This window comes from Lithobates pipiens, unplaced genomic scaffold (genome assembly GCF_037356315.1).
Source record: "Lithobates pipiens isolate NorthernLeopardFrog02 unplaced genomic scaffold, aLitPip1_a1.2 Scaffold_1, whole genome shotgun sequence".
NCBI lineage: Eukaryota > Metazoa > Chordata > Amphibia > Anura > Ranidae > Lithobates > Lithobates pipiens.
In genome coordinates, this window is record NW_027507685.1 from 175,581,193 (window position 1) to 175,591,479 (window position 10,287).

General features: G+C 39.4%; 1 long non-coding RNA gene across 1 annotated transcript; it reads right to left on the reverse strand.

Moving 5' to 3' along the window:
* Positions 1-5,145: 5,145 nt before the first annotated feature.
* Positions 5,146-9,626, reverse strand: LOC143988665 (uncharacterized). Its single transcript, XR_013276891.1, has 3 exons — positions 9,586-9,626; positions 7,900-7,979; positions 5,146-5,389 (listed from the first exon to the last, which is right to left on the reverse strand). It is a non-coding gene; the product is annotated as an uncharacterized LOC143988665 (long non-coding RNA).
* Positions 9,627-10,287: the final 661 nt, after the last annotated feature.

A 10,287-nucleotide genomic window follows, 5' to 3' on the forward strand; every position in this document is an offset into this window, starting at 1 on the left:
CCGCATAGACTCATTGCCAGTTAAAATGTGGAGACTGAACTCACACTGTGTGGTACCACATCCAAATACTCACGAAAAAGAAGAGGAGGGGTTAATGGACTTTAAAGGAACCACTATGATGCCAAGTTGGAAAAAAGTTGCTCACAAATCTATACAACTCAAATTTTATTTAGACGAATATATAAAAAAAAAATCTAAAAATATTATAAAGTGTGTGCATGCTATGTGTATGTATGTCTCCTATACATAAGAGAAAGCACAGACAAATTGTACAGAGAAACCTGTGCAAATTGGCCCGCATATTAATCACTAGTCGAGAAAAGCGTAAATATTTAATGGTCTTCCGTATATAGGGGGCAAACTGCAGAGCCACTGTATCAATGCCAATGGATCACTACGTTTTTCGCCAACAGCTTCTTCAGGGGATCCTATTGGCATTGGGAGATATACCATAGTTATCACCTAGTGCTAGTGCTATATTCATATACATACATGTATCTAATTCAAAGATATTTTTTTTTTACTGAGCACTAAACTGATTTCAACAACAACTGGTATTTATATCTAAGCTCATAGGGTACATACCATGGTCAGAACAAGAGGCATGGAGTGCTTAATCCACAACATGGGAGGGGAGGAAGGGATGCACAGCCAGCTGAGAAAAAGGGGCATGGTGTAATGCAGCCAAATAACAGGGGCCCATCCAGGGTCAAGCCTATACAAATTAATGTATAGATTGAGAGTCACTTAAATCCATTACCTTATCCCACAGGGAAGAATTTTCCTGTGAGAGGTATAAGGGTCACTGCGGCCACTGATAAATACTGTATATTTTTATACTCCTATACATGTATAATAAGTGTGGGGCAGAGACTCACTTGTAGATACAAGTGCCACAAAGTTCCTCCAAATGATATTGTAGAGAGACGGTCTGAATATGTACCATCAGAGTTGAAAATCCAGTTCACTGATTCCCTATAAAATACATATATAGATGTACAAATCCCACTGATTATAAGTCAAGTCAAAGGGAAAAGGGAGAAGGGGTAACAGGGAGTGTAACAGGGCAGCCATATATCCAGGGCATGGTCACCTCCTACAGTGTCCCTTTGTACCGACCTGGTGAATAGTGCTCTGTAAATTGACTGCTGCCGATCCTGGCCGCGATTGGCCCTTGCATGGGGAGAACACACCATCCACATGGACTGCATTGCCTCCCCCCATTTATATATGTGGGGGGGGGAAATGGCTGCCCTGGGTGAGGCTCCTCCCCGCACCCACCGTGCTATGTTCAATGCGGCTATGGCATGAGTGGGTATGCTTCCGGGCATCAAAACTGCGCATGACCGGAAATGCCGGGGCGGGACCAAAGATGAGTCCCCCGCTCGACTTTTGGATGGAATCAGCAGTAAAACCAGAAGAAGGGCGTGCCATAGCCCGCAATCACCTTCCCCTTATCAGTAAAGGGGAAGGCAGCGGAGGACAGAGAAGCCCCATCCCAGCAAGGATCACAGCCTAGGACCCGCACACAATCAATGTGCCGACTTGTCCTTTAGACAATGACATGTTGGAAAGACAATATGCACTATCCTCCAGCCGAGGGGTCTCCAAACGATGGCCCTCTAGTTGTCCATGAACTACAATTCCCATCAGGCCTAGTCCTGTCTTTGAATGTCTGAGTTTTACAATGCCTCATGGGATGTGTAGTGCAGCAATAGCTGGAGGGCCGTAGTTTGGAGATCCCTGCTTCAGCCCTAAGAGCATATCTTTTGGTGCCCTTTTGGGCACCAAATGATATGCTCTCCATATATATGTATATATATATATATATATATATATATATATATATATACATACACACACAAACACACACAGTATCTCACAAAAGTGAGTACACCCCTCACGTTTTTGTAAATATTTTATAATATCTTTCCATGTGACAACACTGAAGAAGTTACACTTTGCTACAATGTAAAGTAGTGAGCTTGTATAACAGTGTAAATTTGGTGTCCCCTCAAAATAACTCAACACACAGCTATTAATGTCTGAACCACTGGCAACAAAAGTGAGTACAAGTGAAAATGTCCAAATTGGGCCAAATTAGCAATTTTACCTCCCTGGCGTCATGTGACCTGTTATGCCGCGTACACACGAGCGGACTGTATGGCGTACTTAGTCCGTCATACAATCCGACGGACAGTCCGTCATACTTTTGACTGAACGGACTTGACCACACACGGATGCACAAACAGTCCGTCGAAAGCTTGCGCGATGACGTGTACAGCACGTACGACGGGACTAGAAATAGGAAGTCGAATACACAGCAAAGCACCCTTCCGCCGTGTAAATTCTTTCTGGGCATGCGCCATTCTTAGTCCGTCGAACTAGCCTACTGACGAGCGGATTGTCCGCTGAAACCAAAGTACGACGGACAGAATTTCGAAAAATCCGAAATACTTAGTACGCCAGACTGCACGCTGAAAAAGTCCGCTGAAGCCCACACACGAGCGGACTGTCCGCTGAAATGTGTTTTGACGGACTAAGTACGCCATACAGTCCGCCCGTGTGTACGCGGCATAAGTATTACAAGGTCTCAGGTGTGAATGGGAAGCAGGTGTGTTAAATTTGTTGTCATCGCTCTCACTCTCTCATACTGGTCACTGGAAGTTCAACATGGCACCTCATGGCAAAGAACTCTCTGATGAGCTGAAAAAATAATTGTTGCTTTACATAAAGATGGCCTAGGCCCATGATGGCAAACCTTGGCACTCCAGATGTTTTGTAACTACATTTCGCATGATGTTCATGCACTCTGCAATGTAGTTTAGCATCATGGGAAAAGTTATTTTTAAAGCATCTGGGGTGCCAAGGTTCGCCATCACTGGCCTAGCCTATAAGAAGATTGCCAAGACCCTGAAACTGAGCTGCAGCAAGGTGGCCAAGACCATACAGCAGTTTAACAGGACAGGTTCCCCTCAGAACAGGCCTCGCCATGATTGACCAAAGAAGTTTAGTGCACGTGCTCAGCGTCATATCCAGAGATTGTCTTTGGAAAATAGACGTATGAGTGCTGCCAGTATTGCTGCAGAGGTTGAAGGGGTGGGGGGTCATCCTGTCAGTGCTCAGACATTATGCCACACGCTGCATCAAATTGTTCTGCATAGTTGTCATCCGAGAAGGAAGCCTCTTCTAAAGATGATGCACAAGTAAACCCGCAAACAGTTTTGCTGAAGACAAGCAGACTAAGGACATGGATTACTTGGTTCAGATGGTGTCAAGAGTGCGTGGCGGCAACTAGGTAAGGAGTACAAAGACAAGTATGTCTTGCCTACAGTCAAGCATGGTTGTGTCATGGTCTGGGGCTGAATGAGTGCTGCTGGCACTGGCAAACTACAGTTCATTGAGGGAACCATGAATACTAACATTTACTGTGACATACTGAAGCAGAGCATGATCCCCTCCCTTCGGAGACTGGGCTGCAGGGCAGTGTTCTAACATGATAACGACCCCAAATACACCTCTAAGATGACCAATGCCTTGCTAAAGAAGCTGAGGGTAAAGGTGATGGACTGGCCAAGCATGTCTCCAGACCTAAACCCTATTGAGCATCTGTGGCTGTGTGTTGAGTTATTTGGGGGGGACAGCAAATTTACCGTACACTGTTATACAAGCTGTACACTCACTACTTTACATTCTAGCAAAGTGTCATTTATTCAGTGTTGTCACATGAAAAGCTATAATAAAATATTTACAAAAGTATGAGGGGTGTACTCACTTTTGTGAGATATATATCTATATATCTATATATCTATATATATATATAGATATATATATATATATATATATATATATATAAAATTAAAAAAGACATAAAAACATAGAAATAAAAAAAATAAAAAGATGAAAAATAAAAAATCATTGATTGTAGTTGCTGCCAAGGGCGGCACATACTTATTAGGTTTAGAGGGCAATTACTTTTTCACATAGGGCCAGGCAGGTTTGGACAGGTTTTTCTACTTAATAAATTAAATCATGATTTAAGAACTGTGTTTTGTATTTACTCAAGTTATCTTTGTGTAATATTAAAATGTGTTTGATGATCTGAATCATTTCAGTGTGACAAATATGCAAAAAAAAAGAAAAATAAATCAGGAAGGAGGCAAATACTTTTTTTTACAGCACTGTACATTTGCTCATCAGTAATGCTATTCATTTACTACAACTTTATAATATTAATATTATCACTCTGGTCCAAATATGTATTCCTATTTATTCATTTACTAATGGATTCTTTTTTGTTTAGTCTGCTAAAAAAATGTAAATGTTTTAAAAAATTCAAATACCCAAACATATGCATTTAAAAAAAAAAATTGTAACTGTAAGTTCAATGTAAAAAAAAAAAAAGAAAAGAAAAACAAAAGGTAAGCGAATTGTTACCTTTTGCGGTTGTGTTATATCATGCTTTTAAGTTTTATTCTGTGAAATATTTGGATGTGCCCCATGTTTTGGTTGGTCCATTATAAATTGCTTATTTAACATTCAGTTAAAAATTGTAAAAAGTAATATTAAGGCTGTTTTCACACTCAGGCAGTAGAAATAGCCCTTTAAATAATGCCTGAAAACTGCCTCCCTTTCATTTCTGGTTGACTTTTTTCACACCGGGGTGGTGCACTTGCAGGAAATTCTGAAAAGTCCTGCAAGCAGCAGCATCTTTGGGGCGGTACGGGAGCGCTCTATACTGCGGTGCGGGAGCACTCTATACAGCGCTCCCAAACCTCCCTGCTCATTGAATGGACAGCACTCCCGAAGCGCCTGCAAAGCTACAACATGGGCGCTTTTAACCCTTTCTTTGGGGTTAAAAGTGCCCCGCTACTGCCCAAAAAGAGTCGCTGCAGCGCCGGTAAAGCGGTACTAAACCGCCCCAGTATTAAATGGATCTAAAATAAACCCTCCTAAACACATTAATAAAATATTAGCAAAACAAACATAATCCTTTCAATTAAATATTATTTAAAAGAAAAGTTGTTACAAAGCACAGTTGTTTTCAAATCATAATTTATTCTTCAAATGCACATTCCATTTTAATATAAGATGCACATTCTTCAAACAGACATGTTCAACTTAAACAAATATAATAAAGCCATAATTAATATAACAAAGTTATAATTAGATAATGTGCATCCTCAAATAGGTAATTATTGTGTTATGTACATATGCATCTTTTCAGCTTTAACCTCAACAAGAGAGGCACATGTGAAAAAGATTTCAGTACTAGGACTTGAATGCATTGCAGTTTTATGAAGAGGCAAATCATTTTTTGAAACGCAAAATGGTAACTTCATTGGCATCACTTTGAATACGAGCAACCGCTCTTTTTGCATAGAAGAGGCTAAAACAAATTGACAAAAAAAATTAATGTTTGTGTTAGAAAATAAGACGATCAAAAAATAAAATTACAAATAAAAGATTGCGCAAAATATAAAGAATATCATATGGCTGCTTGCAAAGATTTATTAATTTCTAACACAGCAGCAACAATGAATACATTGAGCTCAATTTACTAAAGCAGTGGGGAAAGTGAACAGCCACTCCATTTAGCTGTGTTCTCATCATGTAACCAATCATGTTGAATTATTTATACATAAAAATCAGGTTTAGCATTTATGTTGATTTTGCCTGGGTAGTGTTTTTCATTTACTTACAAGAAACACGGCACCCTACCAACATAACTTTATTGGCTGGTTTGTCTCTATTTTATATTGAAGTATACAGTATATTTGATAGGTATAACATTTTTATTTTGGTTGCACATGATCGCGTTTTAAAGCGGAGTTCCAGGCTTTTTATTTTTTTATTAAAAGTCAGCAGCTACAAAAAGTTTAGCTGCTGACTTTTAATAAACAGACACTTACCTGTTCCACGGTCCAGTGATGCAGCCGCACGCAGCCCCACTCCTCTCCCTCTCCTCGGCGCATCCATTGGAACTGTGGGCAACCGGCTGTGACAGCTTGTGGCTTCACAGCCGGGCGCACACTGGGCATTTGCAAGGCGCTTTAACATAGATTCCTACTTGTTTCTGCTCTGGAGAAAAAGCTGTTTGTTTGTCTATGTCAATGTGCACAGTGAATCTAAATGGGAGGGACTTTCTCATTATTAAGCAGCTGATACCATGGCTTTTTTTCTTGGAGAATAGGTGCAGGAACTCCCCCTGTATGTGTTACCCCTTGTCTCTGCCCCCTACCCACCTCTGAACACCGTCCCTTGATTCCACCCCCTACGGGGGAATACGGAACCAAGTATCATTTTGTGGAGCTAAATCATTTGAATGGAACATGTTGATGATAAAAAGAAAATAAGAAAATAGATCCTTTGCAGCCAGAAACAATAGAATCCCAGCAATAGATCCCCACACAACAATAGACTCCCCCAGCAACAATAGATTCCCTGCAGCAACAGTGAACTACCCACAACAAAATATCCACCCAAGCAACACTAGTACCCCCCCAGCAGCAACAACAGATCTCCCAGCAGCCAGCATCAATAAATCCTCCAGCGGCCAGTAAAAATAGACCTCTTCCTCAACAGTAGATCCCTTCCAGCAACATAAGACCCCCCCCAGCAAAAATAGACCCTCACACAAAATCAGATCCCCACCAGTGACAATAGATCCCCCCAGCAGCCAACATAAATAGAACCTCCAGCACACCCCACACCCTATGCTATTACATACATTCAGTGCTGGAGGTGCCGGAACTGCGTTCCCCCCGCGTTCCCACTCAAAAAAAGATTTGGCTGATACACTTTGCAGTGTCCTAATAAGGAAAGTGTCAGGGTCTGCATCCCTTTAGAAGTAATTAACCCTTTGGAAGTATCTCACCAAAACTAAAATTTTTCTTGTAGAGCAGGGATATGCAATTAGCGGACCTCCAGCTGTTGCAAAACTAAAAGTCCCATCATGCTTTTGCCTCTGGGTGCCATGCTTGTGGCTGTCAGAGTCTCGCTATGCATCATGGTAGTTTTGCAACAGCTGGAGGTCCGCTAATTGCATATCCCTGTTGTGGAGGATACCAAAATCTCTTGATGTAGACTTCTGGGAAAATCAGTGTGCCAATAACACAAGCAGAAAATGACATTTCTGGAGGGCGCTTCTTACACCAACTGCGTACATAAGGCCTCCAGGTTGTATCACTAAAACAAATTATATAGTTTGGTGCTAACAATTGAAATCAAATACTAGATTAATCATTTAAAAAAGTGATCCCACTAAATACTGTGTTAAATGCATCTATTATTTAGTGGGATCACTTTTTTAATTATTTTGGAACTACATTTCCCATGATGCTCATCCACTCTGCAGTGTAGTTGAGCATCATGGGAAATGTAGTTCCAAAACATCTGGGGTGCCAAGGTTCACCATCACTGATCTAGTACATTATCAGATTTTGATGATAATTGTAATTGTTGTGTTGCACATGTTTTGATTAGTTTATATACTTGATGATTATCACTTGATTATTGATATGATATCACTTATTGATATGATATTGGGATTTATGTTAGAGCATGAGTGATCTGATTTCCTCCAGGTTGCATACTGCATTGAAATTTGCAGAAAATTGCATGGCTGCAGATTGAAAAGGAAAGGTAATTTTTAATAACATTTAATTACAATATGGCATGTGTGGCAATTGTATATACATTTTTTTTTTTGCTGTTGCTGTTTTTCCCCATGAAAGTTATCCTTTAACTACTTGACACCAACATTATAGATCAAAGTAGCACATTTCTTTAATTGATTTCATGAATGTAAATAGTATTCTAAAGTGAGTGGGCATTTAGGAGCTTGCATAATACATCATAAATCAGGCCTGGAACAGCCAATGTGTTAATAAATCTTACCATCAAGCAGGTGCTGAGCAAGCCCAAAAGCAAAAGTATGCTCGCTTCCACAACAATTGCAATTCCCCAGCCAGGTACATCTGCAGAAAAAGGGAGAAAAACAGAAAAAGAATACAAATCACTCAAAGGGCAATGATTTATAGTAGTACACCCACGATCATTGAATGTAAACCCTAGAATATAAAGATAATTACTAGATAATACCTACCTCTAAACACGTTTTATTTATACTAAAATAATCATTGATCTATAGCCGGGGCAGTGACAGATGAATTCTAGACCTATACTAGATGTGCAATTCGTTTCATTCCAAATTAGTTGTTATTTAACTATTTATTTAATTTGAAATCATCAGAATTAAAGAAAACCCAAATTTTTTCTAATGTTTCATAATTCGAATATTCGTAAATTCGTAAACTCGACAATTCGGAAATTAGGAAATTCCGAAACCCAAAAATCTGAAATAATAACTAACTATTAAATTATAGCTTTTGGCATTTCCTTTCAAACTTGGTTGTTAGTGAACATAACAAACTCAAATTTATCCAAAGTTACGAATTATTGGAAATAATGAATGCCATATCTAAACAAATGAAACATAACACATTAATAATAATAAATAATAATAATAATAACTTTTATTATTATTATTTATTATTAATTCGTTCCGTTCTATTTGTTTAGATGCGGCATTCCTTATTTCGCATAATTCGTAATCGTAACTTCGGATAAATTCGTATTCATTGCGTTCACTACCAAATTTTGAAAGAAAATTCCAATACCTATAATTTAATAGTTAGTTATTATTAGTTAGTTACTATTTAGAATTTTTGGATTTCATTCTTTCAAAATTTCGGATTTTATTTTTTATTTTCAGATTATCGAATTTACGAATTACAATCATAACGAATGACCCGAAAAACTAAAAACAAAAAACAAAAAATAAAATAAATGAAATGAAAATTAACAAATTTTTCGGCAGCTCACATGTCTAACAAATTCTAACTGGTTATTAGAGTAAATCAGTCTGTCTCCTGCCAACATTCTGCTGGGAGGATTAATGTCTCTTATGTGCACAGGGGTGTGCAAGGTGTGCCTGGGCACACCCTAATCACTACTGTAGATCCTCCCCCCCTGTGTTGCACCCCCACCCCCACACCAGTGTTGGTGGCTTCCCTCCACTCCTCTCTCACCGGCTGCTGAGGATGGAGATTGGGGGAAAGGGTTAATCAATGCGTAATTTACTGGCCCCTTCCTTTTCTAAAGAAACAGTGAACACACCCACTATGTTCAAGAATAACAGAAGCACAGTAAACTGTATTTACTATGCTTCAGTTAGTGAATGAACCGGAAGCCGCTCAGAACAAAGCACTTCTCATTCATTCACTGTCCCGTGCAGCTGAGGCTGAAGAGAAAGTCATGTGTGTTTGAGCTTTGGGGTGCACACCCTAATGCAATAGGCTACTCACGCCTATGTTTGCAGTCTCTCTGCAGTAAGCAGGAGTTATGATTTATCCTTCCTGCTAGTATATATTTTTATTTTACAGGAAATAATGTGATCTTTTGTGAAAAAAAAAAGGCTTCATGTATTAACCATAGACCCCCCCCCCCCATGAAATTTTACACAATTATTTGCATAGCAAATTTCATATGATGTTGTAATTTACTGTAGAATGATGTACTTACAATTAATGTCGCAGGTACAATTTTGGGCCTCTGCAATGAAATAAAGAGAGAAATAAGTAGGTAAAAAACTCATCAATGGTAAGCAAAATGAGCAGACTAGTGTTATGAGTCCATTGTCAAAATGTTCTGAATGTAAATGATGACTTCTCCACTGTAATTATGCCATAGACAGGTGTGGCTAGTAGATAGTTCTGTCTGCAACAATGCTGAGGAATGGGGCCAATTCATTGAGGTCAGGAATCCCAAATAAAACATGGAGATGAAAGACACAGGACATGTTTAACCACTTGCCTACCAGGCACTTACACCCCCTTTCCGCCCAAGCCATTTTTCAGCTTTCAGTGCTGTCGCACTTTGAATGACAATTGTGCGGTCGTGCTACACTGTACCCAAACTCATTTTTTATCATTTTCTTCACACAAATAGAGCTTGTTTGTTTTTTGTTTTGTTTTTTACACAAAAAAAGACCAAAAGTTTTGAAAACAAAAAAGTTTTTTACTTTTTTCTTCAGTAAATTTAGTAATTTTTCGATAGGCGGCACTGATGGGTACTAATAAGTGGCACTGGTAGGCACTGATAGGCAGCACTGGTGGGAACTGATAGGCGGCACTGATGGGCATTGATGAGTGGCACTGAAGGGCGACACTGATGGACATTGATCGACAGCAGTTATAGAACATTGATGGGCAGCACTGATTGACA